At 41.6% G+C, this 26,483-nt stretch overlaps 1 protein-coding gene and 1 long non-coding RNA gene across 9 annotated transcripts in view; one reads left to right on the top strand and one right to left on the bottom strand.

Annotated features, from left to right (window-relative positions):
- Positions 1–26,483, top strand: part of HHAT (hedgehog acyltransferase) — a 354,093-nt gene that overhangs the window by 139,005 nt on the left and 188,605 nt on the right. The gene's annotated exons all lie outside the window — the stretch shown is intronic.
- On the bottom strand, positions 21,954–23,240 carry LOC129048107 (uncharacterized). The gene is made up of 3 exons (XR_008510162.2): positions 23,049–23,240; positions 22,823–22,917; positions 21,954–22,709 (listed from the first exon to the last, which is right to left on the bottom strand). It is a non-coding gene; the product is annotated as an uncharacterized LOC129048107 (long non-coding RNA).

Below are 26,483 nucleotides of genomic sequence, written 5' to 3'. Positions count from 1 at the left end.
CATTAAAGATGACGTTGCATGTCTAAGACTCCAAATTAGAGATCTGATCCTATTTTCGTGATTTGATTTCTAGCTATGGAAGCAAAGCGATAGAATTTCCCATGGTGGCTGGTGAGTTATGGGTCAGTTTCAATTATTTCAGGAATCCTGCACAGCTTGCCCTCTGCATTTCTTGAATTATGATGCTTTCAGGTGTTCAGAGGCAAACTCATGCATCCTTGCTTATCCCAGGGGGATCTGGGTGCTGTTGGTGGCTGCTAGACCTTAATATATAGGAGTATCTTTAGGCTGAGAATGAGGAGGAATCTAAGCACCTTCTTTTAGTGAGGCATTGATTTCATGGGCTTTTAGGTCAATAGGAGAATTTAGGTCCCTAGGTAGAGAGTTGGTCCGGCATATTAGATGATAAATCAGCTCTACAAACTGCTGGCTTTGCATTAGTACTGCCTTTGAAACATGCTTAACCACCAGTTGCAGGGCAGGATGGTGGTCCTGGAGTTGGTGAAGTACATTATCATGTCTACTGGCATTGTTGGGTAGAAGGCTGGAATAGGGTGAGCATAAAGAAGAAAAGGTCAAATAGGTGCTGGTAATAAAAGACTGCTTTTTTTTTGGCAGCAGTCTAGTGACTAAGAGCCGGCTACCTACTAGTTATGTGACTTTGGACACATAATTTAAATTCTCTGGGCCAATCTTTTAATCTCTAATATGAGGAGAATACTACTACTTTGCCTCATAGGGGTGCCATGAGGATTGAGCGAGCCTGGCGTATAGTAGGTCCTCAGGAAGTGGTAGTTTCTTAGTACTTCTTTTTTGCTTAAGAGCTTCTGCACAGCAAAGGAAACTACCATCAGAGTGAACAGGCAACCTACAAAATGGGAGAAAATTTTCGCAACCTACTCATCTGACAAAGGGCTAATATCCAGAATCTACAATGAACTCCAACAAATTTACAAGAAAAAAACAAACAACCCCATCAAAAACTGGACGAAGGACATGAACAGACACTTCTCAAAAGAAGACATTTATGCAGCCAAAAAACACATGAAAAAATGCTCACCATCACTGGCCATCAGAGAAATGCAAATCAAAACCACAATGAGATACCATCTCACACCAGTTAGAATGGCAATCATTAAAAAGTCAGGAAACAACAGGTGCTGGAGAGGATGTGGAGAAATAGGAACACTTTGACACTGTTGGTGGGACTGTAAACTAGTTCAACCCTTGTGGAAGTCAGTGTGGCGATTCCTCAGGGATCTAGAACTAGAAATTCCATTTGACCCAGCCATCCCATTACTGGGTATATACCCAAAGGACTATAAATCATGCTGCTATAAAGACACATGCACACGTATGTTTATTGCGGCATTATTCACAATAGCAAAGACTTGGAACCAACCCAAATGTCCAACAATGATAGACTGGATTAAGAAAATGTGGCACATATACACTATGGAATACTATGCAGCCATAAAAAATGATGAGTTCATGTCCTTTGTAGGGACATGGATGAAATTGGAAATCATCATTCTCAGTAAACTATCGCAAGAACAAAAAACCAAACACCGCATATTCTCACTCATAGGTGGGAACTGAACAATGAGAACACATGGACACAGGAAGGGGAACATCACACTTCGGGGACTGTTGTGGGGTGGAGGGAGTGAGGAGGGATAGCATTGGGAGATATACCTAATGCTAGATGACGAGTTGGTGGGTGCAGCGCACCAGCATGGCACATGTATACATATGTAACTTACCTGCACGTTGCGCACATGTACCATAGAGCCTAAAGTATAATAATAATAATTATAATAATAATAATAATAAAAATCAGACAAAGTCAGAGGTGACTGAGAGGTCCTCCTGCTAATGGGCCAGGTAGGGAGGAAGTGAGCAGTGATGGGACTGGCTGATGAAAGGATCAGTTTCAGCTCTGCACCGGAGATGTGATCATTCAGAGATAGAGACTATGGTGGAAGCAGTATGGGCTGGACCTTCAGAGGAGGGGCCTTGGTCTTGTCATTTTTGTCTGTTTCCTTATGTGAGAGGAGGACTGAGGTGTCAGATGAAAAGACCAGGAACAGCATCTTGTCACTAGATGATGCCTGTGTTCCCCTCTACTTGTCTATTAGCCCCAGCCACATTGAAGGGAGATGACCACCAGGATCCCTGTGCTAAAGTACACCCACTCCCACAAATCTCCTTATTCCTCAGTTTCTTGAGGCATTAAAATGGGGCTGATCATAGTACTCATCTCACTGCATTGTTGTAAGGGTTAGGTAAGATCATGTACTAAAGCACTGGATACACTGCAGGCATGCTGCAGAGATACCAAAATATAAATGATTAACTGATCATTACATAATTATATAAACAATTATTAATAATCATTACAAATAGAGTAAAATTTATGCCATTTGTTCATTTGCGGTTTTATTTATGAGACAGTGTCTCGCTCTGTCACCCAGGCTGGAATGCAGTTGTGTGATTATAGCTCATAGCAGCCTCTACCTCCTGGGCTCAGGTGATCCTCCTGCCTCAGCTTCCCAAGTAGCTGTGACCACAGGCACACATCACCATACACAGCCAATTTTTTTTTTTTAAAGTTCTGGGATACATGTGCTGAATGTGCAGGTTTGTTATATAGGTATACATGTACCATGGTGGTTTGCTGCAACTATCAACCCAACATCTAGGTTTTAAGCTCCGCATGCATTAGGTATTTGTCCTAATGCACTCCCTCCGCTTTCCCCCCACACCTGGCTAATTTTTAAATTTTTTGTAGAGGAAGGGTCTCTACTGTTTTGGCCAGACTGGTCTTGAACTCCTGGCCTCAAGCAATCCTCTCACCTTGGCCTCCCAAAGTGCTGGGATTACAGGCATGAGACACTGTGCCCAGACCCACCATTTGTTTGTTTTTTAATTTCTCAGAAAAGAGAGACCTGATAGGGTGCTAAGTGTTGAAGTAGATGGAAGGTAGAAGAGGTGAGTGACAAAAGGTGAAAGACAGATTTCAAATTAGACGCATGGGAGTCCCCTGAATCTGCCCCAGTATGACCTCTGCCTCACCGCTCACAGAGCTCTTATTCATTCATATAGCTTTGCAAGCAGTTTCCAGCCACTAGACATTTATATTACCTCACATTTTAGGTACCTACCTTAGTCAACCCCCCTCTCTCATAGTCCCATCTCAACAAACTCAAAACATATTTTCTTTCTTGTAACATTCATATTTTAAAATCCCCTTACCTTTTCCTTCAAACACAGACTTCCATAGATCAAAGTGGAAAGGGACTATCAAGTTAAAGCAAATTTTACGAACCATCATTATGTTTTGCTTCCTGGATTTATTTTTGCTTCACAGATAGTGTGTCCTCTTCTCCATTTTCTCCCTGTGTGGAAGATTTTTTTGGGGTGCCTTTACTACTGACAAGCTCTTGGATGACTTTTAGAGTAAGAAGCAATCTGATGTAAGAAGCACCAGACATTTTCAGATGGAAGATGTTGATCACCAGTCACCAGAACATAGTGTTTGAGGCCACAGATCTAGAGCCTGAACTGCCTGGGTTTGAATCCTGGCTCCACTACTTATTAGCTGATGACCTCTCTGTGCCTTCGTTTCCTTCTCTGTAAGATGGAGATACTATAAAGGGTATCCAATTCCTAATGGAGCTGGAACCCTGTACCTTTCATGGTAATAGTCACACTCTACTTGGTTGCAACCCATCAGCCTAGAAGCCCTTTGAATGCAGTGATCATGTCTTATTCTTGTTTAATGCTGTAACCCTAGCACCCTCCTCAGTGCCCAGCATTCAGTCGAAAGCTGTGCTGAATGGACAGGTGGTCACTCTTCTGAAATTTTGATTACCAGGTCTTAAGAGCAAGATTTCCAAGTATTGAGGTCTGGCAGCTGAGCGGCTTCGCAGCATGTGGTGACGTGTGGCTGTAGGTGTACCGTACCATGACTGCTATTGATACTCCACTGTCATCTCCCTGTTTTTCTCATTAAGTATTAATACATGACATGCCAACATATCACATCTGCCGCAATTTCTTTGAGAATGGCTTTGCCTTGTAAGGAATCTAGAAAGAAGAATGTTTGCCTTTCTTACTTTATTACTGTCATTATTTTATCAGATGTTGTGCCACATCCTAGATAAGAGATGAGGGAGAAAGTTACAAATGTAAAGGAAGAAAAAGGGATTGAATTCAGACTTGGCTAGGAGAGAGGAGTTTGGCAACTGTTTATCTTTGGAGGTAGGATTTTTCTGAGGGAGGTGCTGAAAGGAGATATCCTAATGCCTTATAGAAGAAGATAAGGAACTGGATGCAAGGCTGGGAGAGAAGCCCTGCTAAAACACATCCTCAGAATAGCCCAAACTCTAATAATAATAATTGTAATAATAACAGCAATAGCAGCAGCAGCAGCGTGAAGAACACACAATGTTTACATTCTACCAGGACAGTTATTTTTAAACAATGTTTTAAATTCATTTAAAACAACATTATTAAGCCCATTAGATGTTAATATAACATTTTTTTCTGAAAAAGTAACTGTTTTCCAATATCAAATAATTTAGTGAGAAGTTTTTTGCAGATTTAAACAGAATTCTCCTAGCAATTATCAGTGCACTGTTGTTTACTTTAGTCACCATATTGTATGACAGATCTCTTGAATTTACTCCTTCTAACTGAAATTTTGTATCATATGAAGTAGTTACTATAATTACAGATAATCTAGGGAAATGGACAAATATTAAGAACAAGTCTAATTCATCTAAAATATTCACCACCTTTGGCAAGTAAAATTATCTGATCCTGTAATAAGATCAGATAACATCTCAAAATCAATTAGAAGGTACTTGAGCTATTACAGCTTTGAAAATGTGTGTCCCTGTGTTTGTGCACGCACACACACTCAAGTGTAATTTATTCAGAAAAAAAATCCTCCCACATGGCTTGTTCCCACTTCTGCAAGGACAGTTCTAAGTTCTTTTATATATTCAATGTATGTAATCTTTACAAAACCCCTGTGAAGTAGGTACTATTATTTTTGCCACTCTACAGATGATGAAACTGAGGCATAGAGAGGTTGAGTAACTCTCCTTAGATGACACAGCAAGTGAGTGGTGGAGCTGGGATTTGAATCCAAGCACATGGCTCTTGAGTCTGTGCTCTTGATCACTCCCTTTTACTGTCTCTCTAGTGAAATGGAACTGAAGCAGATTTCTCCTTCATGGTCTGGAGTGTGGGGCTTGTGGGACAGGATCTGGAATTTCGGGGTACCTGAGAATGAGTGTGGCTTACATACTGACTCCCTAGAAAGGGAAATGGTTCAGGGAGTGATGGGAGGGGTTCAGTCTGTGTCACAGTTGATGAAAATAAACTCTGTAAAATATTTAAAGACGTTTATTCTGAGTCAAATATGAATGACCAATGCCCAAGACACAGTCTCAAGAGGTCCTGAGAACCTGTGTTCATTAGGTTATAGCTTGGTTTTATACCTCAAGGAGATATAACACATCAATTAATGCACGTGAGTTATACATTGGTTTGGTCTGGAAAGGCAGGACAACTTGAAGGGGGGGCTTACAGGTCACAGGTGGATTTCAAGATTTTCTGATTAACAATTGGGAAAAGAGTTATTATCTAAAGACCTAGAATTGATAGAAAGGAATGTCTGGGTTAAGAGAAGGGGTTGGTAGAGACCAAGATTCTTATTATGTAGATGAAGTGGCAGCTCTTAGAGGCAATAGATGGCAAGTATTTCCTCTTCAGACCTTTAAAAGGTGCTCAATTCTCAGCCAATCTCTTCAAGATCAGAAAAGGACCTGGAAAGGGAAGGGGATTCTCTACAGAATGTAAATTTCCCCCACAAGAGACAGCTTTGCAGAGTCATTTCAAAATATGTCAAAGAGATATATTTTAGGGTAAAATACTTTAATTTCTTTCAGGGCCTGCTATCTGTCATGTAATGCTATACTAGAGTCAGGTTGGAATTTGGTATCTTATTGCCACAAAGAGTCTGTTTTGTCTTAAGATCTCTGTTTTAATGTTAATGCTGGTCAGTTGTGCCTGAATTTCGAAGGGAAGAGAGTATAATGAGGCATGTTCAACCCCTTCTCCCATCATGGTCTGAACTAGTTTTTCATGTCTATTTTTGAATCCGCTTAGCCAAGAGGAGGGGTCCATTCAGTTGGTTGGGGGGCTCAGAGTTTTGTTTTCGGTTTACAACACCGAGGGGAAAGGGATGGGGAGAAAGGGAGTCACCAGTTTAACCTGAGTCACTGACTGGGTGAATGGTGTGGGGCTGCTGGGGGCTTCTGTTCTTACCTTACATCCTTGTGTTACAGAGAGCAATCCAGAAACAGCTGCCCTGATGGAGGAAGGAAGTGGAGGCTTTACCTGGTGCCCACAAAGACTTAATGTGACTTAATTTCTCCTGCCAGTGTCTCCTCCTGCATCTCCTTTCCCACAGCCACCTTGATGACTGTCCTCTTCTTCTCTTCCTTTATCTCACTTCATGCTGGTTCAGGTCCTCCTTGCCAATGAAAAAGGAAAATTGTCTGTCCTACATCTGCTGGTCTTCAAGCTTCTGGGTCTCCTAGCTCTACCTTATTTCTAATTCAGACATCCCTTCAGCAAAGTCGTGTTGCTTTTTGCCCCACGTCAGTTCTGAGGACTGAGTGCAACCTTCTGTTTCTCTTAAATATTTACAGAATATTTGTATATGTCAATTTCACATTTATATGCAATTAAGTCTCATTCTTTTCCTGTATAATTTCTGCCTTTAGTCATCAGCTGAGAATGTCCTTCTACACTCCATCTAAAATTTATTTTTACATAGGGCAGAAATTCCTAATTTGGGGATCCACAAGCAACTGAATCAGTTTTTCTTTAGCTTTTGGAAAGACTACCCCCCATAGAATCCCTGCCTCCTAACATGGGGGCTGGCACATAGTAGGCACTTAAAAAACCGATATTTTCTAAGTGAAAGAATGCATGATCCTTCACTATTCACACTCCTTTGAGGAAGAGATAAATAATAATAATTTATTTTTTGAGACAGGCTCTCGCTCTGTTGCCCAGGCTAGAGTGCAGCGGTGCCATCACGGCTCACTGCAACCGCCACCTTCTGGGCTCAGGTGGTCTTCCCGCCTCAGCCTCCTGAGTAGCTGGGACTATAGATGTGCACCATCATGCTTGGCAAATTGAATTTTTGAAATATAGGTTTAACTTAATTTTTTATTTCCAGTGGTTAACCTACCAGCCTAAGTGCATTTATGGTGATCATAAAATGCCGTCTTTTGCCATAGTCTGTATTTCCTATGTTGAGCTGAGACTTTCTGGGCCCATCCTCCAGCAGCATGAATTCCAGGTTTTGTGTTTCTTTAAAATGTAAATGTTTGCATTTTTGTGTGTATTGAAAGACTCAGCATTAGAATCCAAGAAGGAGTTTGTGTTTCTTTATTGAGTCTAGTGGATAAGAGTGAGTCTGATGAAGAGAGAAAGGTGGTGAACTTGGCCCGGTTGGAGTCCAGACTTTTCTTCTTAACTTGGCCTCACCCCAGGTGTTTTTTGTTTGTCTGTTTGTTTTTGAGACAGGGTCTTGCTCTGTCACTAAGGTTGGAGTGCAGTGGCTCAATCAGGGATTACTGCAGCCTCAACTTCCCAGGCTCAAGTGATCTTCCTGCCTCAGCCCCCTAAGTAGTTGGGACTACAGGTGTGGGCCACCACACCTAGCTATTTTTTTTTTTTTTTTTAATTTTAGTAGAGATGAGGTCTCGCTATGTTGCCCACACTGGTCTCAAACTCCTGAGTTCAAGCGATCCACCTGCCTTAGCCTCCCAAAGTGTTGGGATTACAGGTGTGAGCCACTGTGCTGAGCTCACCCCAGTTCTTATTAACTAGGCAGACCCTTTTGAGTCCTGGCCAGGCCCTGGCAAGGCTGTGTACTTTGTGGTAGGCTTACCTTGCCATCCATCATGGTGTAGCTTATCCTGGTTTTCTGGCCTTCATCCCTCTACCTTTAATGCAGGAACTTCTGGATCTCTTCTTGCACAGGGGTTGCTGAGGAAGACTTAGCAGTGCCAGCCAAGCCCCCTCCTTCACTCTGCCTAACTACATTTATTGTGATATGATCACCCTGTGTTTTTGTGGGATGCATCTTGCAAGAGTGGTCTATCAGAGTCCTAACCAGGAAGTAAAGCCAGAGCCTCTCTGATTGGGTTTTTACCTCCACCTACATGACAGACTTCCCTTTCAGGATGCCATGGGGTGACCTGAGGGCAGGGGAAGCTAGAACATGGGACTGAATAATTTCATCCTCTTCTTTCTCTTTTTCTTCCCATGGTTCACTGTGTTACAAGGGATTGGTTTTTTGTTTCCTCTTCCTATTCTCTCTTGATGACATATTCTTCTTTAGGAAAGGAAGCCTTGTGGCCCAGCCCTTGTAGGGCGAATGGCGTATTCTTTTTGTAATACGGAGGAAAATAAGTTTTGACTCATTCGATTTGATTCTGAATTTGTGAGCAGCCAGACAACCACTAGGAATGAGGGATTGCTGAGAACAAAATTCATTGTTTTGTTAAAAAAAAAAAAAAAACCCTGTTAGAATTAACTTATTTATTCTTGTGTAATTATATTGTTAAGTAAGGATTTAGATATTATCATCAATGAGAATCAGAGACACTGATATGTCCCAGATCACAGAGCTAGTATGTGCTAACTGCATTTAAATCCTAATCCTCTTAATAAGGTTTTGAACCATAAGTGTGTTTGCTCATAGAGGAGCATGTGAAAATTTGCATTTTCTGTAGCACCGTGGGTGAATAGGTTTCTTCTTCCTGTTATACCAAGAAGAAAGGCAGAAGTTTTCTTATCCATTTTGTGAGTCCTGAGATTGCAGACGATTACAGCTACAGACAACATTTGTTTTGTGTTGCTGTGCAGACCTACTGTCATCTTTATTCTAATCCACCTGTCTGTACAGACATTCAAAGACTTTCTCTTGGTATACTAACAAATTCTCTGATACTGTCCAACTGCTTACCTAATGAACAAGATGAATATTTTGTCTTCTGCTAAGAACCATAAACTGTAATTACCTGCAGGGTAAAAGTTAAGACAAATTCTCTGGTTGTCATGCTTGCAAACAATGCTTTATTCTTTAGCATGGTGTATAAGCCTGGCTCCAATCTTCTATTCCAAATTCCTCTCACTCACCTTACTGGCAGTAGTGCAGAACAAGTCTTCATTCTGCAGTCCAGCCGGTGCAGCTCTCTTACAAACCTCCATGACTTGGGTGCTGGCTTTTTAGTACCACAGGGCACACTCTCTGGACCCTTCTTATATCAGGCAAAATACCACTGAACTTCCGGAGGCCAGGGACTGCTATACCTTACTGTTTTGTATTTGATATTTTGCTTTAACACAGCAAGTGTTTTGGTATTTAGCAAGAGCCTTGCATTAGATTCTTGGTGTCCTAAGTAGGATCTGAGAAACAGCCACATCAGTTTCTCCTGGGAGCTTGTTAGAAAGTCAGGATCTTGGCTGCCAACTAAAACCCATGGAATCAGAATCTGCCTTTCAGCAAGATTTCCTATGAACAGTGTATGCATATTAACATTTGAGAGTCACTGGGCCAGATGACTTCTCAGGACTTCTCCTCCCTAACATGCCACGGCTCCATAGACTGCCTGGATGATGGCCATGAGTAACTGTAAATATGTTTGAATATTCAATATCTTACATTCACATGGATCACAGGGACCAGGACCCTGAAGAACCTAAATGGGAGTTTTTACTGACTTTACCAGGGGATGGGACCACAAAAGGACTGAAGAGACAGGTGACAACAAACTTGTTGACCAGCTCTAAGACAGGGAGGGTGCTGGAGGGCAGCTCTTTGGAGGAGGTAAGGAATCAGGGAAGCTCAACTTACAGGTGCTCAAACCATATAAAGGCAACTGATCTACAGCCACAAAAACTTGGGAAAAATGAGTTGCCCCATTTGTTGTCACAGGATGCATTTGGCCTCCAATTCGTTTTCCTATATACGACTTCTCCCCTTCTCTGCCCTCTTCCCACTGTTTCCCTAGAGTTGCTTTTTGTGTGTAAGAAGCCCACAGGGGAGGGACTCTGCCGTTCAGGAAGAAATGCCCAGTTCCTGGTTTCTGGCCGAGTCCTGTAGGCATCCTTCTGTGGATTTTGGAGGATTGCCCACCTGATCTCCATTGCAGGGAGGGATCTAGTTTCCTGTGAGACTATTTACATAGGAGAGCTGACCCACCAGACTTCTGGAAAGCATCATCAGGGGCATGGCCTTACTGTTGAAATAGAGATGACAAGTTCAAGTAGGCATTCCATTTCTGGGAAATTTGCTAGCCGCAGGCTACAGAGGATTTGCTAAGAAGTTAATTAAAATATACATCATGGGTATCCTACAGGTGGCGCCTGGGTTGTGATTAGTGAGTGATTGGGAGGCAGTCAGGCAATGCTTCCTGCATTATTTTAATCGAGGTTCTTCAGCTGGGAGTGGGGAACAGGGTTGTCATTAGGAGACTAAGGGAAATGGACTTGCAGAGGCTTGGTAATGGGGGCAGTAGCTCAGATCTTATGACACATTGTCATCATAATGTAAATCTGCAAATAATACTTGTCTAGTTGGCGGCTGACTTAATTGGTAGCAGTAATTGTCATAGCAATATATTTCCAAGATTACTTATATTTATGTCGCAGTTGGGATTAGGTACCCTTCTTGCAGTCTGGTTTTAATGAAAAAACTGACAGCTAAGATATTAGGTTCCGCAGGATTTCTCAAGTGAGTTCCTACTACAGAGTGGGATGTGGTATATTTGAGACAGATGTATTTCCTCCTGAGTTGTGTGGTCACTCACTCCAATAGGATTGATCCAGATGGAAATTCAAGGGACTGGTTTTATATGTTATGTTTTTTGTGTGTTTCATTTTCTATTGATAGCACATTTAATTTTCCAAAAGTTTTTAGCAAGATCATCTGCCAATGTTTGCCTTTGGCTCAATCATGATCAACTAAAATGTGGCCTAGGTGCCTCCCTTCCTCAAGGTTGTTGGTTGTGAGAGTCCTATCAGCAGAACCAAGAAACTGGACCAGCCCCTTTCCTGGTTTGAGTAAAGCCTTCAACTAGAGTTATATGTGGAATTTGGCTGTGGTCCTTGGCTCTTGGGATGGTGAAATAGGAGGGTGAGGGGCCGAATCTCTGGAATCTGAGAAAATCTTTAGCAGCTTAAGGGTTCTAGGTCTCTTGCCTGTGCTTCAGAGGAGAGGGAAGGATGTTAGGCAAGGTGGAGAGTGATTCTCTCCCACTCTGTGAAAGCATCTTCCTAGTGGAGCCTTGACCACAAGGGACTCCTCGGCCCTTTTCCAGCATAATGTAGGCAGAAAGGAATTTTCCTTATGACAAGTAGGGACAGGACCTGCCCTCAGGAAATCTATGCAGCCTGTTCTTGTGTGAGTTTGTCATATATGCACCTCAAAAATGCTGTTTATCCAATCTTAGATGGATACTTTGGAACTGTTGGCCCCGAGGAATGTGTCATGAAATGTTTTTTTGGTGCTGGGAAGCATTTTTCTGGACCCCTTCCCTTCATAATGAGAGACAAGCATCTGAGAGAGGGTTTGCAGAGTGGTGGCATCTGTGTCATGTCATCTGACCCATGTCGGCTTAAAGTGTGATCTGTTGGCTGTGTACTCTGACCACTGAGTGGCTGGTGGAGGTGCCAGCAGCAGGAGTAGCAAACAATTTGTCAACTGTTCCCAGGCAAGTTTTATCAGCGTCACACTGAACAGAGTGTCCCCTATCATATGACCTTTCCCCAAATTATTCTGTAACTTCATATTTGATTCTCGAATGGTCTAGATTATTCTCATCAATACTTCGCTTACGGACTATTGAGACTTGTAGAGCCTCTCAGAATGAATTGTACCTGAAAGTCCAAATTCTCTTTGGTCAAGGAGTATTTATTGAGCACCTACTATGTGCCAACCATTGACAAATGGATATGATACAGAGCTGAATAGAGGAGTCCCTGCCCTCAGGGAGTTAATACTGACGAGTAATGTGTCACAAGACAGGCATGACCATCATTGAGTCTCTATAGCCCCTGAATGATTAAAAACATTTCCACATCTATTGTCTCATTTGTTGGTTCAATAGATTGATCAGAGAAGGCCTTGTTTTTGTCATCTCCATTTTATTGATGAGAAAAATAAAAGCTTAGGTTAAATGATTTGCCCAGAGAGGAGAGTGGCAGACCTGAGACAACACCATGTCATCTCCCAATAGCATGTCCTAGTTTACTTGATGTTGGTTTCTGTAACAGTTTACCAGTGATTAGCTTTAAACTGTCATGTCTTTCAAATGTAAATATTGTGGTCAGTGGACACCTTGAAAACTAAATGAAATTACACTGATTCCCTGAAAATAAGTGAAATAAATTTTTGTTTGAATAATTGTACGTCACTATTGACATAAAGTTGTTGGAAAAGCAGAGCAATATTTTAATTCATTTAAAAAGCATTTAAGGGAGTTACATAATGATGTAGCGTAGAGAATAGAGCATGAGCTTTGGAGTCCAGCAGACTTGGGGTCACATCCTGTCCTTACTAGTTCTGTCACCTTGGTCAAGGTACTCAACTTATCTAAGCCTTAGTTTCTCTACCTGTTAATGGGCTAATGATGCCTACCTGCTGGGGTGAAGGTGAGAATTTAATCTTTCTGTATAAATTAAGGTTCATGTTCTGTTTGTTACTGGACATTCAGGCATTAAAGGTGTATGTGTGTACGTGTGTCTTTTGAGTAAACTGACACAATATCAATTACATAGCTATTGGAAGTTCATTTGGAGTAGAACAAGGTGTAGTTACCCTCCAGGGATACTGACACCAAGGTCCAAAGTGTGCTGGAGGTGAATCAGGATTGAGAGAGACCTCACCTCTGTATTGAAATCCCATGGACAGACTGCAAGCTGAGGAGTCAAAGTTGAGCCAGCAATTAACCCATTTATGCCTGAGGTTGCAATTTTTTGAATATTTGCAATCAGACCTCGGCGATGACATTGAGCAGTAGGATATAAGTAACTCCCACATGCTTCGCGTTCCAGTAATGGAACATTAGGCATTAATAGTTGCCAGGGAAGACATGGAGCTGCAGCCATTGATATGTAATGAAGCTGCTGCTTACATGGGCAACTCTATGGAGCTTATTCCAGGAGGCACAACACCAGGGATTTTAGTTACTAAGGATTAATGCAAATATGATGGTGCTTGGCATCCCCCATTTCTGTTTGGAGCCCATTGTATCCTGCACCCCTTGCTGTCTTGCACTTTCCATCTACAGTCTGCCTCTAGAAACCTGGTAGCTGTCTACCTGGGTTCAGCTTCAGAGCCTGCAGGTAAACTTTGCTCCCCATCCAGCCTCTGCTTCCCTTTAGGCTCAGCTGACCTCTCCCTGATAGCTCCCCTCCAGGACAGAGTCCCCACCTTATTCCTTTATCTTCCTGGATACACTCATATGGGACTTATCCTCTAGGAAGGCACTTGTCAGATCTCTGCTTCAGGGGAGGCTGTGACTCCATCCATCTATCCATTCACTGATCGAACAAATATTTGTTGAGTGCCTATTATGTGCCAGCAACTGTGCTTTGTGCTGGGGATATAGTAGTGAACAAAACAGGCAAAAGCACATATGCTCACATAGCTTACTCTCTAGCTGGTAAGACAGATAATTAACCAACCTAATAAATAAGTGAATGATATAGTGTGTTAGGACGTGATAAATGCTATGGCAAAAATAGAGCAGGGTGAGGGGGACTTGGAGTTCTGGGGGAAGGGTTGCAGTATACAGTCAATATCACTTTACAAACACTGAATTAGTGACCACTGGGCCATTGCTTCTAGGGGAAATACAGGGTTAGGTTCCTGCTAGCCTCTGGTTACAACCTTCTCATCAACTGATAATACATAACTTTGTTTTTTTGAGTGTTTGTGCTTAAAGATGCCTTCTTTACCATATGTAGTCAATTCATTCACATTGAACCCATGGCCAACAGCACTATAACTTGTGCTTGAATAAAGCTTTTCTAACACTTGTGTTTTCTCCATAAGGCTCATCACAGCCTTCCAGTACTTAGCAATGCTAGACAGCACTTCATTACTGTGCTTGGGGGTCATTTTTAGCAATGAAATCGCCAAAAACCCAAAAATGTGATAAACATGGCACTAAATAGGTGGCAGAAAGGATACTCGTAGTATGAGAGCTAAAGCATGGAGGCGGCATGGGTCTTGTCAGATCTCACCCAGCTGAGGTCCTCAGCAGCACTTCAGACCTCACTGGGTGATGTACATATTTTGCTGCACGGAACTTGTCTGTGAATGGCCACAAAAGTGCCTCAAGTATTGATTTTGAGGTTACAAATAAATTTTAGTGAGGTGAATTTGCAAATACACAATTTGTGAATAATAAGGATTGAGTGTCAATGAATGATCAGCGTAGGCCTCATTGAGAAGGTGATATCTGATGAAGACTTGGAGAAGATTATGGGAGTCATGTGGGTATTTGGAGAAGTGTTCCAGGAAGAAGGTGCAGCCAGTGCCAGAGGTGTGCCCAAAGTGCTCAAGGAATAGCAAGAAGGCCAGTGTGGCTGTCATGGAATGTGGAGTGACCAGGAGAGTGGCAGGAGATGAGGGTGGGGGAGTGGACTTTGTAAACGATAGTGCATCCTTTGGTTTGTATCTGAGTTAGATGGGGAGATGTGGAAGGGTTTTGAGCTAAGAAGTTTTACAGCACTGTACTGTGTTGAGGCAGAAGCAGTAAACCAGTTAAGAGAGTGCCGGCAGTAATCTATAGCCAAGCCTAGATGTCATCATCTGCTCACCACTAAAAAGAACTCTTCTGCACCTCCCGGTCCCCAGATCACTCCCAGATCACAAATAGAGCACAGTTCTTAGAACTCAGCCACCTTTTTGGAGCATCTCAAGGAGAGTTAAACTGTGGGATTACAGTACCTGCTGCTGCTGGTGCCTATCTGAAAATGTGCTGCCACTTGAAACTGAACTAATTGAAGCTTTAGTTTCTCTAATGCAATTTTGCACTTTGCATTATTAGCCTTACACGTTCAAATTATTTTAAACACAGGGTGCCAGTAATTAGATAGAAGAATACTCCCTTCATTATTTGTCTGGATAAAAGGTACGTATGCTTCCTTGCTAAGTTTCAGCTTTCTTTTTTACAACCATGATCCCAGCCCTTGAAAGCCACATCCCATTCACCTTCACTGGGAAGGGGAATGTGGCTAAATAGATTGCCTGCATGAAGATATTTGTATCCGAAGTAGAGAGTGGAAATAATTCATGTCATGTTGCTGTGCTGCTATAATGAATACAGAATATACTTTAGGTAATGCATTATTAAAGGCATGCACAGTAGAGCTTCCGTGTATACAGTTTGAGTGTGAGCTTATTAGCATTTCAGGTTGATACCTCTTTAAGATTTAATTAGATTCCAGGCTTCAATCAATTTATTAAATGAATTTCTCGCTGCTTAAAAGGTGTAATGTGTTCATGACAGTAGCTTTGCATCACTCTCTTCTCATTTCCTCATGCACTCAAGCAAATCTCAGCTTCTGTCTTGGATTCAAAGCCAGAGATGATTTTCCAAAGATACTACGCTGTATAAACGTAGCCTCTTTTGTGCTTGGGGATATTGGGGCTTTGGGGAGAGTTATTTTTTATCCACACTGTCTGACATGAATGCACTTCTTGTAGATTTACCACCAGTAAATGTAACTAATGCATAATAATAGCACTACCTTCTGTTTCAGTGGCCCTTTGTCACTGTGACTCTTTCTACTATTCTTTTGGCACAAAATTCACAAACTTTTATTTCTGTTGCCATGGGGAGAGTGTTGGGACTATTCAAATAGTGGGAAATTAAATGGAATGCATCAAATCATAGTAGTGATTTGCAAGACAAGCTAGAGAGCTAGACCATAAAGTGCGTAATTTCATGATGTTCTGCATTTGTTTAGAAGAGTAGAGAGAACACTTCTCTGAGCCCAGCAAGCATCCTAACCTTGCCTCTGTCATTGCCTGCATGCATACCCTTAAGTCAGCCCCTGGCTATGATTGCCGCATCTTTGAAGTGGGGCCCCTGGTATCTTGTCATTGGAAGGCAGGGGAGAGGTCTGATCTAGTTCCAGCAGTTCCTTCCAGCTTTAGGTTTTGTGTATTTGTGGGGTAAGGGAGGGTGATGTGAAAATAGATTAGTTTCTATTTATGTCTAATAGCTATCATCTAAATAAATAAAGCCTAAAATGCAAAGTGGAAGAAGTGATATAATTTATTTGATGTATTTTTAATTTGTGAATGAACTAGGGCCTCAGATTAAAGTCAGTTGTGTTCAGCTCAGTTAAGGAAGTTATTTTTATTATATGGACTGTTTATCTCCTCATGGGTTACATTTTTGAAAGTTCAGTTGGAAAGGAGATTAAAGACCCATCAACCAAGGTAGAATAATATAAGTATAAATCCATTTCTATACTATAAATCTTTCTATAAGGATAAATCGATTTTTGCCACAGAGCAAAAGCTGTGGTCAAAATGCTGTGAATTCACAATTCAGGGAAAAAAATACTAGTTAAGAAGCAGGGCCCAGAGGCAAAATGGCATTGTGACTGATTGACAGGCTCAACTTCAAGAACAATGCTGGTTTTATTTATTTTTGCAAGCCTCAACATGGGCTAGGTTATGTAAGAGGCCTGTGAAATTTTAAAAACTGATTTTCCACCTGCAGATTATTCATGTAAGGAGTGCTAAACCCTATTATTAACCCAAGCCTGATTTCTCACAGAAAGAGAGTGGAAAAATGCCTGACTGACTTGTAGTTGGAGTTCTAGGATCTTCTTTAATCTGGAAAATGTCCATAGCCTTTTTTTGTCTTTTATGACATTAAAGAGTATAGTTCTCCCTTATTTAATAGAACATTCATAATTTTGAAGTATCCTCATGATGAGATTGATATTATGCATTCTGGGCAGGAATACTACATAAGAAGTGTTATATCCTTGTCAGGGTATGTCATCTGGAGGGATACCATGTCCAACTCTGCCCATTAGAGATGTTAATTTTCATCATCCTGAAGAATGAATTTTGTCTGATTTATCCACTGTTACCATAGCTACTTTTTTTTTTGGCCTTGCAGCTAATAAGCAATATATGAAAGACACTTCAAGACCATGCAAATACTCTGCTCTTTGTCAGAATGTCCCCCTAGACTTAGTGTTATGGGTTATTTTTGCCTAAGCCAGTTTTACCCTGATGGTTGCAGAATGATTTTCTGACTTTGGCACTTACCAGTGGCACTAGGCATTCTTTTGAAAACATGAGCTCCTTCCCCCAATTTGTTTCTATATTTATTTTCTATATGGATGCACCACTTCCTGTGTTTCAGTAGTTTACAATTCATTACTTAGTTATATATTTATTTTTTGGTGCTCACACTGTCTCAGTCTTAGCCAATGGGAGCCCCATCAACCTGCTTCTCTGTCCTTGGACATGCCCAAATGCGATTTGAGAAGGATACCTTATATTAATAAACTCTGCCCTGCCAAGTGCCTTTTTTTCCTGTGTAGTCCCTAAAGTATCCATACATAAATTCGGGGTCATTGCTGGCTATGTGCAGAGTAAGATGAGGTATGGGCTAGAGGTTCATGGGGTCTCTTTGCTCCTCACTGAGCCCAAACTTGAACCTCAGTGTCTTGCCTCGTGTTGAGTGGCTACCAGAAGAACAAGAGAGAGAAGAGAGTACATGAGAATATGAATGAGGAAAGAGAAAGAACAAAGAGCTCAGGCCTACCTTTCCCCCATGCAGGAGTGGACTCCAGACCTAGATGGGAGTGAGAATAAGAACACATCTGTATACCTGACTTTTTAACATGCCAACTCCTCCTTCTAGGATATGCAGCACACAGTGCTACAGTCCGATCACTCTGAGGCAAGTCCTCCTCTCTGTAGACTTAGGGTCAGCCGCCATAGACTTCTTCACTAGTCACCCCTGGTCAGAGCTATAGCCTTCTTTCTTGTTCTTCACAGTTGTTTAAGAACAGGACCCATTTCATCTCTTCCTTGGGTGCTCCCACCAGAACTGACACACGGACCTCTCCCACCAGCAACTCCGCAGGTCCTGGGGCTGCTTGGTTCATGAGGTCTCTATATTAGTCAGTTTTCACACTGCTGATAAAGACATACCTGAGACTGGGTAAATTATAAAGAAAAAGAGGTTTAAGGACATACAGTTCCACGTGCCTGGGGAGGCCTCACAATCATGGTGGAAGGTAAGGAGGAGCAAGTCATGTCTTACATGGATGGCAGCAGACAGAGAATGAGAACCAAGCAAAACAGCCTCCCCTTATCGAACCGTCAGATCTCGTGAGACTCAGTCACCACCATAAGAACAGTATGGGGGAAACTGCCCTCATGATTCAATTTTCTCCCACCGGGTCCCTCCCACAATATGTGGGAATTATGGGAGTACTGAGATTTGGGTGGAGACACAGCTAAACCATGTCAGTCTCAGACTGTATGCCCTGTGTTGTCTTGTGTTTCCAAAGGGCATCTGATAGGTTGTAATATTGGGCCTCAATTTCCTTTAAGCTAAGAGAAGGAATAGGATTAGGATCTTTAAGATCGTCTTCAACTTCAAAACTCTCTAATTTTGAAGATTGAGGCAGGAATTGTACGTGCTTGAATTAGTATTCTCACATATTTGCCTTTACTCATCACCTTAAAGTTCTGCTATTGTGTCTAGCAAAATAGGCACTTTTCATGGGTTTTCTTCTTTAATAACTTCTTACTGCTCCCCTAAATGATCCCTTTTGATAGAAGTGTAATCAGGATGTTAATTAATATATTTGCTAGCTATAATATAAGGACATAAAAACAAAGTATTCTCACAAAAAGGAAATGAATTTCTGTGACAGCCTAGTAAAGGGCATATTTTTGAATTCCTCCTAAGACTACATTAAGCGAATGCTTACCCATAATGAAGCCACTCCAATCAGCTTCTCATTTCTTCTTCATTCATTCTGAAGGATTGTTCTTGAGCTGCTGAAAGTGCTATTCACATTATTAATAATTAGAGCTTTTGTCTAGATGCTGGGTCCCCTTTTCAAGTATTCTGACCATCTGCAGCTCTGTGTACTTACCTGCTAGCCACAGGTAGGACTGATCAAGCATGTATTCTTTTGAGTGGACAGAGCCCACACCCAGACCTTCAGTGTGGGGGAAGCACAGTGTTTCCTATACATCAGGCTAACTTCTAAGGTGGTTTATTAATAAGGGACTTGCCCCCAGTATTGACAGTTCATATCCAATTGTACCTTTTCTATAGTTTGTATACTTACAAAGTCAGGGGCTTCTAAAAACTCAAGAATCAAGAGTATTCATCTCAGGAATCACTGTCATCTAAGATCAAGCCTCTTGATTACCTTCTTATTGGCTTGGGCAATGGGCAGGTAAGTGTCCTCTCCCCTCTGTCATTAAATCCTGCACAGGCTGCCAGCCTAAAGGAAAGCTTGATTTGCTGATTATACTGTAGCTTTGAGAGCTGCTTCTGCTCTCTGAAGAATGTGCAAAGGAAGGATAATGAAGTCCCCAGTCACTCTCAACTCAGAGCCATATAATTATTTTAAATTGTTTTCATTGTCTGTTCCTCATACCTGTGATGAGGTTTTTCAGATTTCACTCCTAAAATGTCCAGATCTTGATGCAGAGGCGGAGGCAGTAGGAGAGGACAGGCAGGAATGAGTGCTGCCAGGCCACGCATCTGTGTGGCTGTGCAAAGAGCTTAGGATTAGCTCAGACAGCAGAGCAGTAGATATGTGGACAGAGTGAGGAGCTCAGGAGCAAAGGTGAGGACAAAGGGGTTGCAGAGCCATGAGGATGTGGTTTAACGGAGGCCATTCTCAGAATAAGTCAATACTCAAAAATAATGAAAAGTAAGAGGTTTTTTTTTTTAAGCTATGGAAAAGCATAAACATGGTCTCCTGCAGAGCCCCACAATACCTATTTGAGCTCCTCTGTGGACTTCACAGAGAAAGGTCTTCAGAGGTATCCCGTTGAAAGACAATGGTTAGTAGTATTCTGAAGGGAAGTTCACAATGGTTGCTACAGAGTCTCATTCTCTTCCAAATTTGTTTGATGGCCAGGAAGCACATGCATGTTTTAATATGTGTTTCTGGTATGACACTGAGAGGTATGGATAATAAATGGCTTGGAAGAATGATCCAGAGATGCTGGTGAAGGGGTTCAGAAGATGTTGCTCCAAAATATGCCACTTTGGCATATTATTTTGAGCTTAAAAGAAACTGAGAACCAGCCAACATAGGAAATGTTCTTTTACCTTTCCCTCAGCTGCCTAAAATAAAGTATAAATTTTCCCTTTTATAAAGGAAATTTACATTTATGAAGGAAATGCTCCTTAATGTTCATTAGTAAAGGCATCTGTAGCAGGAAGAAAGCTACCAAGAGACAGCTTTTATCACCTAAGGGACTTTAATCTGCATACCAAGGCAACCTTTATTCACCATCCATTTCCTCTTCTCACCTTCCCATAATTTGCCTTCACCACCCCTCAGAAGCCCCAAACCCCTATTCTTCTCTGTAGCTCAGATGATACATTAGTTTCAATCATCTGGCTGCTTCCTCAAGGGATTCCCATGCATCTGTACATAATTAAAATTATTTTTCCTCTGTTAATCTGTCTTATGTCAATTTGTAGACCAAAGATCTGGAAGGGTGGAAGGAAGCAATTTTTTTTTTCCCTCTACACTGGAGAATTTGATGCACAGCACAGCAATTTATAACACAGAAGGAAAACCTATAAAGGTCACCTGGCTCTTCTTTCTCCTGCATATCTGCATCACAGATTCCCTCATCTCCTTCAAGTCTTGACTCACATATCACCTTCAAAGTGAGGCTTACCTGGACCATTCTGTTTAAAACTTCACCTGACATCCCCACTCACCCCCTCACTCTCCACTTTTTCTTTCTACTTTTTGCTCTAGCACTTGACCATCCCCTAAGACGTGATATGCTCTAGTTATTTATTATACACATAATGGGGGTGAATTGTTGATTGTCTGCCTTTCCCTGTTGAACAGAAGTTCCATGAGAATGAAGATGTTTTCCCGTTTTATTCACTGATGTACACAAACAACCCAAACAATGCCTAGCCCCTAGTAGCTGTTCAATGATTATTCATTCGATGAATGAATGAATGAAATAAGAGGTAAAACATGGCCAGGCATGGTGGCTAATGCCTATAATCCTAGCACTTTGGGAGGCCGAGGTGGAAGGATCGCTTGAGCCCAGAAGTTTGAGACCAGCCTGGGCAATATAGTAAGACCTTGTCTCTACAGAAAATTTAAAAAATGAGTAGAGCTTGGTGGTACACACCTGTAGTCCTAGCTACTCAGAAGGCTGAGGTGGGAGGATCATTTGAGCCCCTGAGGCAGAGGTTGCAGTGAGCCAACTGTGGCACTGCACGCCAGCCTGGACAACAGAGTGAGACTTTGTCTCACAAAAAGAAAAATGAGGTAAAACATTCACAGACATAGCAAAGAAGCCAAAATGGGGACCTGGAGGGAACTCATTCTCAGGTTTGGCTTAAGTGAAAAAAGAACTTTCCATACTAAAAAGTGGACAACAGAAGCAATGCTTTGCTGAATGGTTCATGACAAATTCTATTAATTGAAAAGTCTTAAGTAATGTTCTTTCTACCTATATGTGTTCATTCAAGATTCCAGCTCATTGATACAAAGTCATTATTTTGATATCATTCATTTAGGGTACAACTTTATTTAAATGCAGTGCAAGTTATTTATTTAAAATGTGTTGTTAGTAAATAGTTCTCTGCTGTCCCTAAAGAGCTAGGAGTAGGGATCAGGGAGTGGGGAGATTAAACTGGAGGGAAGAGAGTTGAAGAAAGTAACTGGAGACAGGGCTAAGCTGGGATTCTTTAGGAGGAGTGACAGAAAAGTCATTCTGAGGCTGTCAGCTTAATGCCATAATTGCCTTACATAATTTAATACATAAATGCTGAATAAACACCAATTACAGCCTTCATGAGAGAGAAGCAGGCTAATCCAAGGATCTTACTTTGTGCACCTTGACTTGTGCTCATAATTGTCCCCACGTTGTTATTATTTTTGCAGCCTCCTCCAAGTAGCTTGTCAGTTCCCCTTGACCAGGGCCTCTTTTGGTCATGTTCTCTTTATATTCTATAGCAACTGGCATTTGGTGTTGTCCTGGTAACCATCAACTTCTATGTTTGCATTTCTTATTTGGAGCTTGAAAAGCTGAGGTTGTAGGTTAGGCTTCCTACATGCTGACCATCTGTGAATCCGGGAAAACTGCCCATGACCTTCTTAAGCAGAGCACATATCTTTGGATACATGCCTTTAGTGAAAGAGGAGCTCAGGAGAATCTGCAGATGCTCACCCTATATCACTTCCAGGTATGCATCCCCCACGACCCACAGTCCCAGTCCTTTGTGAAGGCCATAATATCATTTATGATTATTTCACATCAGTTGAGTGGGCTTGTCTGTAGGAGGCATAGTCCTCAATGACTCTTTTACATCTTAACATAGAGCAGCTATTAACTGCTGAGATACAGAAGGAAGAAAAGAATTTAGTGAGCCTGTTTGAGTAAAAAAAAAAAAAAAAAAAAAAGTAACTGTAAAATTCCTTAATTGTTTTTAGATCTGTTAACCAGTACCATGGCCTCTGGATTAGCCCAAGTTTGGCATCTGAGCTTTGCTCCCTGATGTCTGATGAAGTGGTCTGGACTCCAGGTTCATAGGCTGCCAAGGCCTTCAAGTCATGGAGGTGGGACCAAGTAATGGTGTAGAAGAGGGGAGAGAAAGAGGCTTGTTAAATCAGGGAATAACTCTGGCCTTTAACACATTCTAAAGAGAGGAAAGGTATCTCTGAGCATCTCATACATTTCTGCCACCAGCATATCTTCTCTACCAGAAATAACGACCACACATGGATATGAATGGAGTGATGTCTCTACTGATTTCCTTGGTTCTCCCCATTTGAAGTTGAAATGCCCTTACTTAGACTTGGTTCCTGGGAGAATTCTCTAGGAGAGAGGGACAGGAAAGCTGAAGCTCAAAAATCAAACCTAAACATTTTCATGTTCACCCAAGAGGTGATATTGATATTCTGGCCAAATCAAACACCTTAGCAAACTTCCCAGGTTTGAAATCCCCATGTGTCCTCAGGCAAATGAGATTATTGAGATTATTAATCAAAACTAATGTTTTCACAAAGGGAACGAAAGACATACCTGCTGACCTGATGGTGGCATCACACCGCAACTTGAAATTGAAGCCTGTGGCATTTAACCTGGGTGTCATGTCTTACTTTTTGTCAAATGTAAACTCACTAATAGGAAAAGAGACTTTCACTCAAGTGAAAGTTTTCTGCTAAGAAAAACATTCCAAAGTAGAGATTTTTACTTTTGATGTAGAAAAATGTTTCAACTATGAAATTGCAAAAACATTCTTTTACACCAGAAGACAAAAATAACACATTGTAAGGAGCATAGGAAAAAAAATCCATATGGAAAAAGTTGAAACAGCCAATATGTGTTTAAGAGTCTCCATTATGCAGCCATCTCACATAAACTGTCTGAAGACACCATTTTTGTGAGACACACACACACACAGAGAGAGAGAGAGAGTATGTGTGTGTGTCTGTCTGCTGGATTGAAAGTGGGAAGAAATGGTGGAGGGGCAGTGATTTATGTGCTGCTAAGTCCTCTGAGACCGTAGTCGGTGTGGTTCAAGCCTGATTCAGGCCTCTCAAGCTGACCTTTGCAGGCCCATCACCATCTCTCGGAACTGGCCTCCCACCTCACTCTTGAGCCCTCTCCCTCTGTGCTGTCACAAATGCCAGAGTGAAATTTTTCTAGAAGATAAATAAGTCTCTATCCAGTTATTGCTCTGCCTAACACCGGTGGCTCCCTAGTGCCTTAGGATAAACTGCAAACTCCTATGAGGAGCAAGTTCAGAGAGCTGGTGGGAAGGCAGTGGTTACAGCTTTGAGCTGTGAAACTGTACTTCCTGGGTTAGGACCTTGTTCATCTACTTACCAGCGGAGAACCCTTGGGCAAGTTATTTATTTCTTTGGTTTTCAGCTTCTTCATCTGTAAAACTGGGATAATAGTACAACCTTGACAGTGTTGTTGAGAGGACTAAATGAGTTCTAACACATACTAAACACCTAATAAAGATTCACTTTTATTGTGGTTACTTATATTCTGCTCCCAGTTTGCTTCTGCCCCTATTCCTTCGGTCATATCCAGCTACTTGCAGAGCTCTTCCCTACCGGCATTCACCTAATGGACCATATTTCTTTCTGTCTGTATTTAGTTTTTTTGTTTTTTTGTTTGTTTTTTTGAGATGGAGTCTCACTCTGTCATCCAGGGTGTAGTGCAGTGGCCCGATCTCAGCTCACTGCAACCTCCACCTCCTGGGTTCAAGCAATTCTCCTGCCTCAGCCTCCCAAGTAGCTGGGACTACAGATGCACACCACCACACTTGGCTAATTTTTGTGTTTTTAGTAGAGACAGGATTTTACCATGTTGGCCAGACTGGTCTTGAACTCCTGACCTCAGGCAATCTGCCTGCCTCAGCCTCCCAAAATGCTGGATTACAGGTGTGAGCCACTGCACCTGACCCTGTATTTAGTTCCTATAAGCTACTTTCTCTGCCTAGAATGTCATCACACACACGTACCCACCTGCGTCCTCTACATCCATCTTCTACATCCTCCCACTAACTCTTCCTTAACCTTCAAAGTTCAGCTTAGGTCAAGACTCTTTTACTCTGAACAGCGTACCAGATATCACTCTATCTTAGAGGCTCCTTAGCTCCAGTTCATCCTTCTCTCCTACCATTTATGACACAGCACAATAATGGTCTGTTTACTTGTAGTTCTTCTCCCAGTAAACATTCCCTCACTCCTCAAGCTCCATGAAAGAGGGATTATATCATGATCATTTCTATATGTCTCCTACCTGTATATTGTGTGCTCATAAATGCATGCATGAGTGGATGGTTAGATGGGGGGAGGCATGGATGAATGAAGGCACTTTGAGAGATACTACCAAATTAGAATGTGTCTAATGTGGTTGTAATGGTTAGGGGTTTGGAAACCTATTTGATTAAGAAATAGGTCAAATATTTGAGAAATACCCATGCTCTGTGAAAAAAGGCATGGGTAGGAGAGGGTTTAAAGAGCTGTCTTTGGATATGTAAATGGCTAGAGTGTACATTTACTTACTCTTTATTGTTTAACATGGCAGAACCATGACCAAGACTGGGATGAAAGATACAGGCCAGTCTCAGCTCAAAATAAGGAATATAATTTTAATAAAGGGATTTCATTTTAGTAGCAACTGGCTAGGTTATAACAAAACTCTGCACCAAAAGAAAGCTGGACTAAATGATCTCTGAATTCTACTCTGTGCATTAGTTTTTGTTTTCTTCCTGTCAGTGGATGGGTTCAGATGCCAAATGTCTTATCAGCCTTTTGGGATCTCTTTTCTTAGAGGGCTACCGGGCTCCAATTCTTAAATAGTTCCCTTTTCCCTTTTCAGCCTGTGCACCCTGATTTTTCTACAAATGCCTTCAAAGTTTACAAAATATCAGCAGTTGAAAGGATCAAGTACCTTGATTCTAGTTCAGCCAACCATCTGAATATTTGGTTTCCTTTATAACACCCTACACAGCGCTAAGTTTGCAACTTTTAGTCATCCAAGCAGAGACAGTAAAAAAAGCAGGTAGATCTATGGGTCTTATGGTAGTCAAGATTCTCCAGAGAAACAGAATCAATAGGTTGCACTCACATGTATGTATGTGCATGTATATATACATACATACATATTTATATATATTTATTCATTTTAAATAATTGGCAAACTCAAACTCTGCAGGGCAGGCTGGCAGACTAAAGAGCCAGGGAAGAGTTGATGTTCTACTTTTGAGTCAAAGGTGGTCATCTGCAGACAGAATTTCTTCGTCCTTGGGGCCCTCGGTCTTTTCTCTTAAGGCCTTCAACTGATGAATAAGGCCCACCCACATTATGGAGGGTAATCTGCTTTATTCTAGGTCTACTGATTTAAATGTTCATCATATTTTGAAAATACTTTACCTGCAACATTTATACTGGTGTTTGACCAAACAACTGGTACCATAGCCTAGACTAGCTGACACACAAAATTAATCATCCCAGGTCTGGAGTATGAGAGAGAGGTCAAAGCTAGAAATACAAATTTGGGAGTCTTGAGCATATAGGTAGCGCTTAAAACCTTGAGACTGGGTTCTGAGGTTGCCAAAATGATCTAGTGACAGGAAACTTCTCAAGGC

The sequence above is a fragment of the Pongo abelii genome, chromosome 1 (assembly GCF_028885655.2).
Source record: "Pongo abelii isolate AG06213 chromosome 1, NHGRI_mPonAbe1-v2.0_pri, whole genome shotgun sequence".
Classification (NCBI taxonomy): domain Eukaryota; kingdom Metazoa; phylum Chordata; class Mammalia; order Primates; family Hominidae; genus Pongo; species Pongo abelii.
Note: the sequence above shows the minus strand (reverse complement) of the source record. Positions and strands in the feature narration are given on the sequence as shown.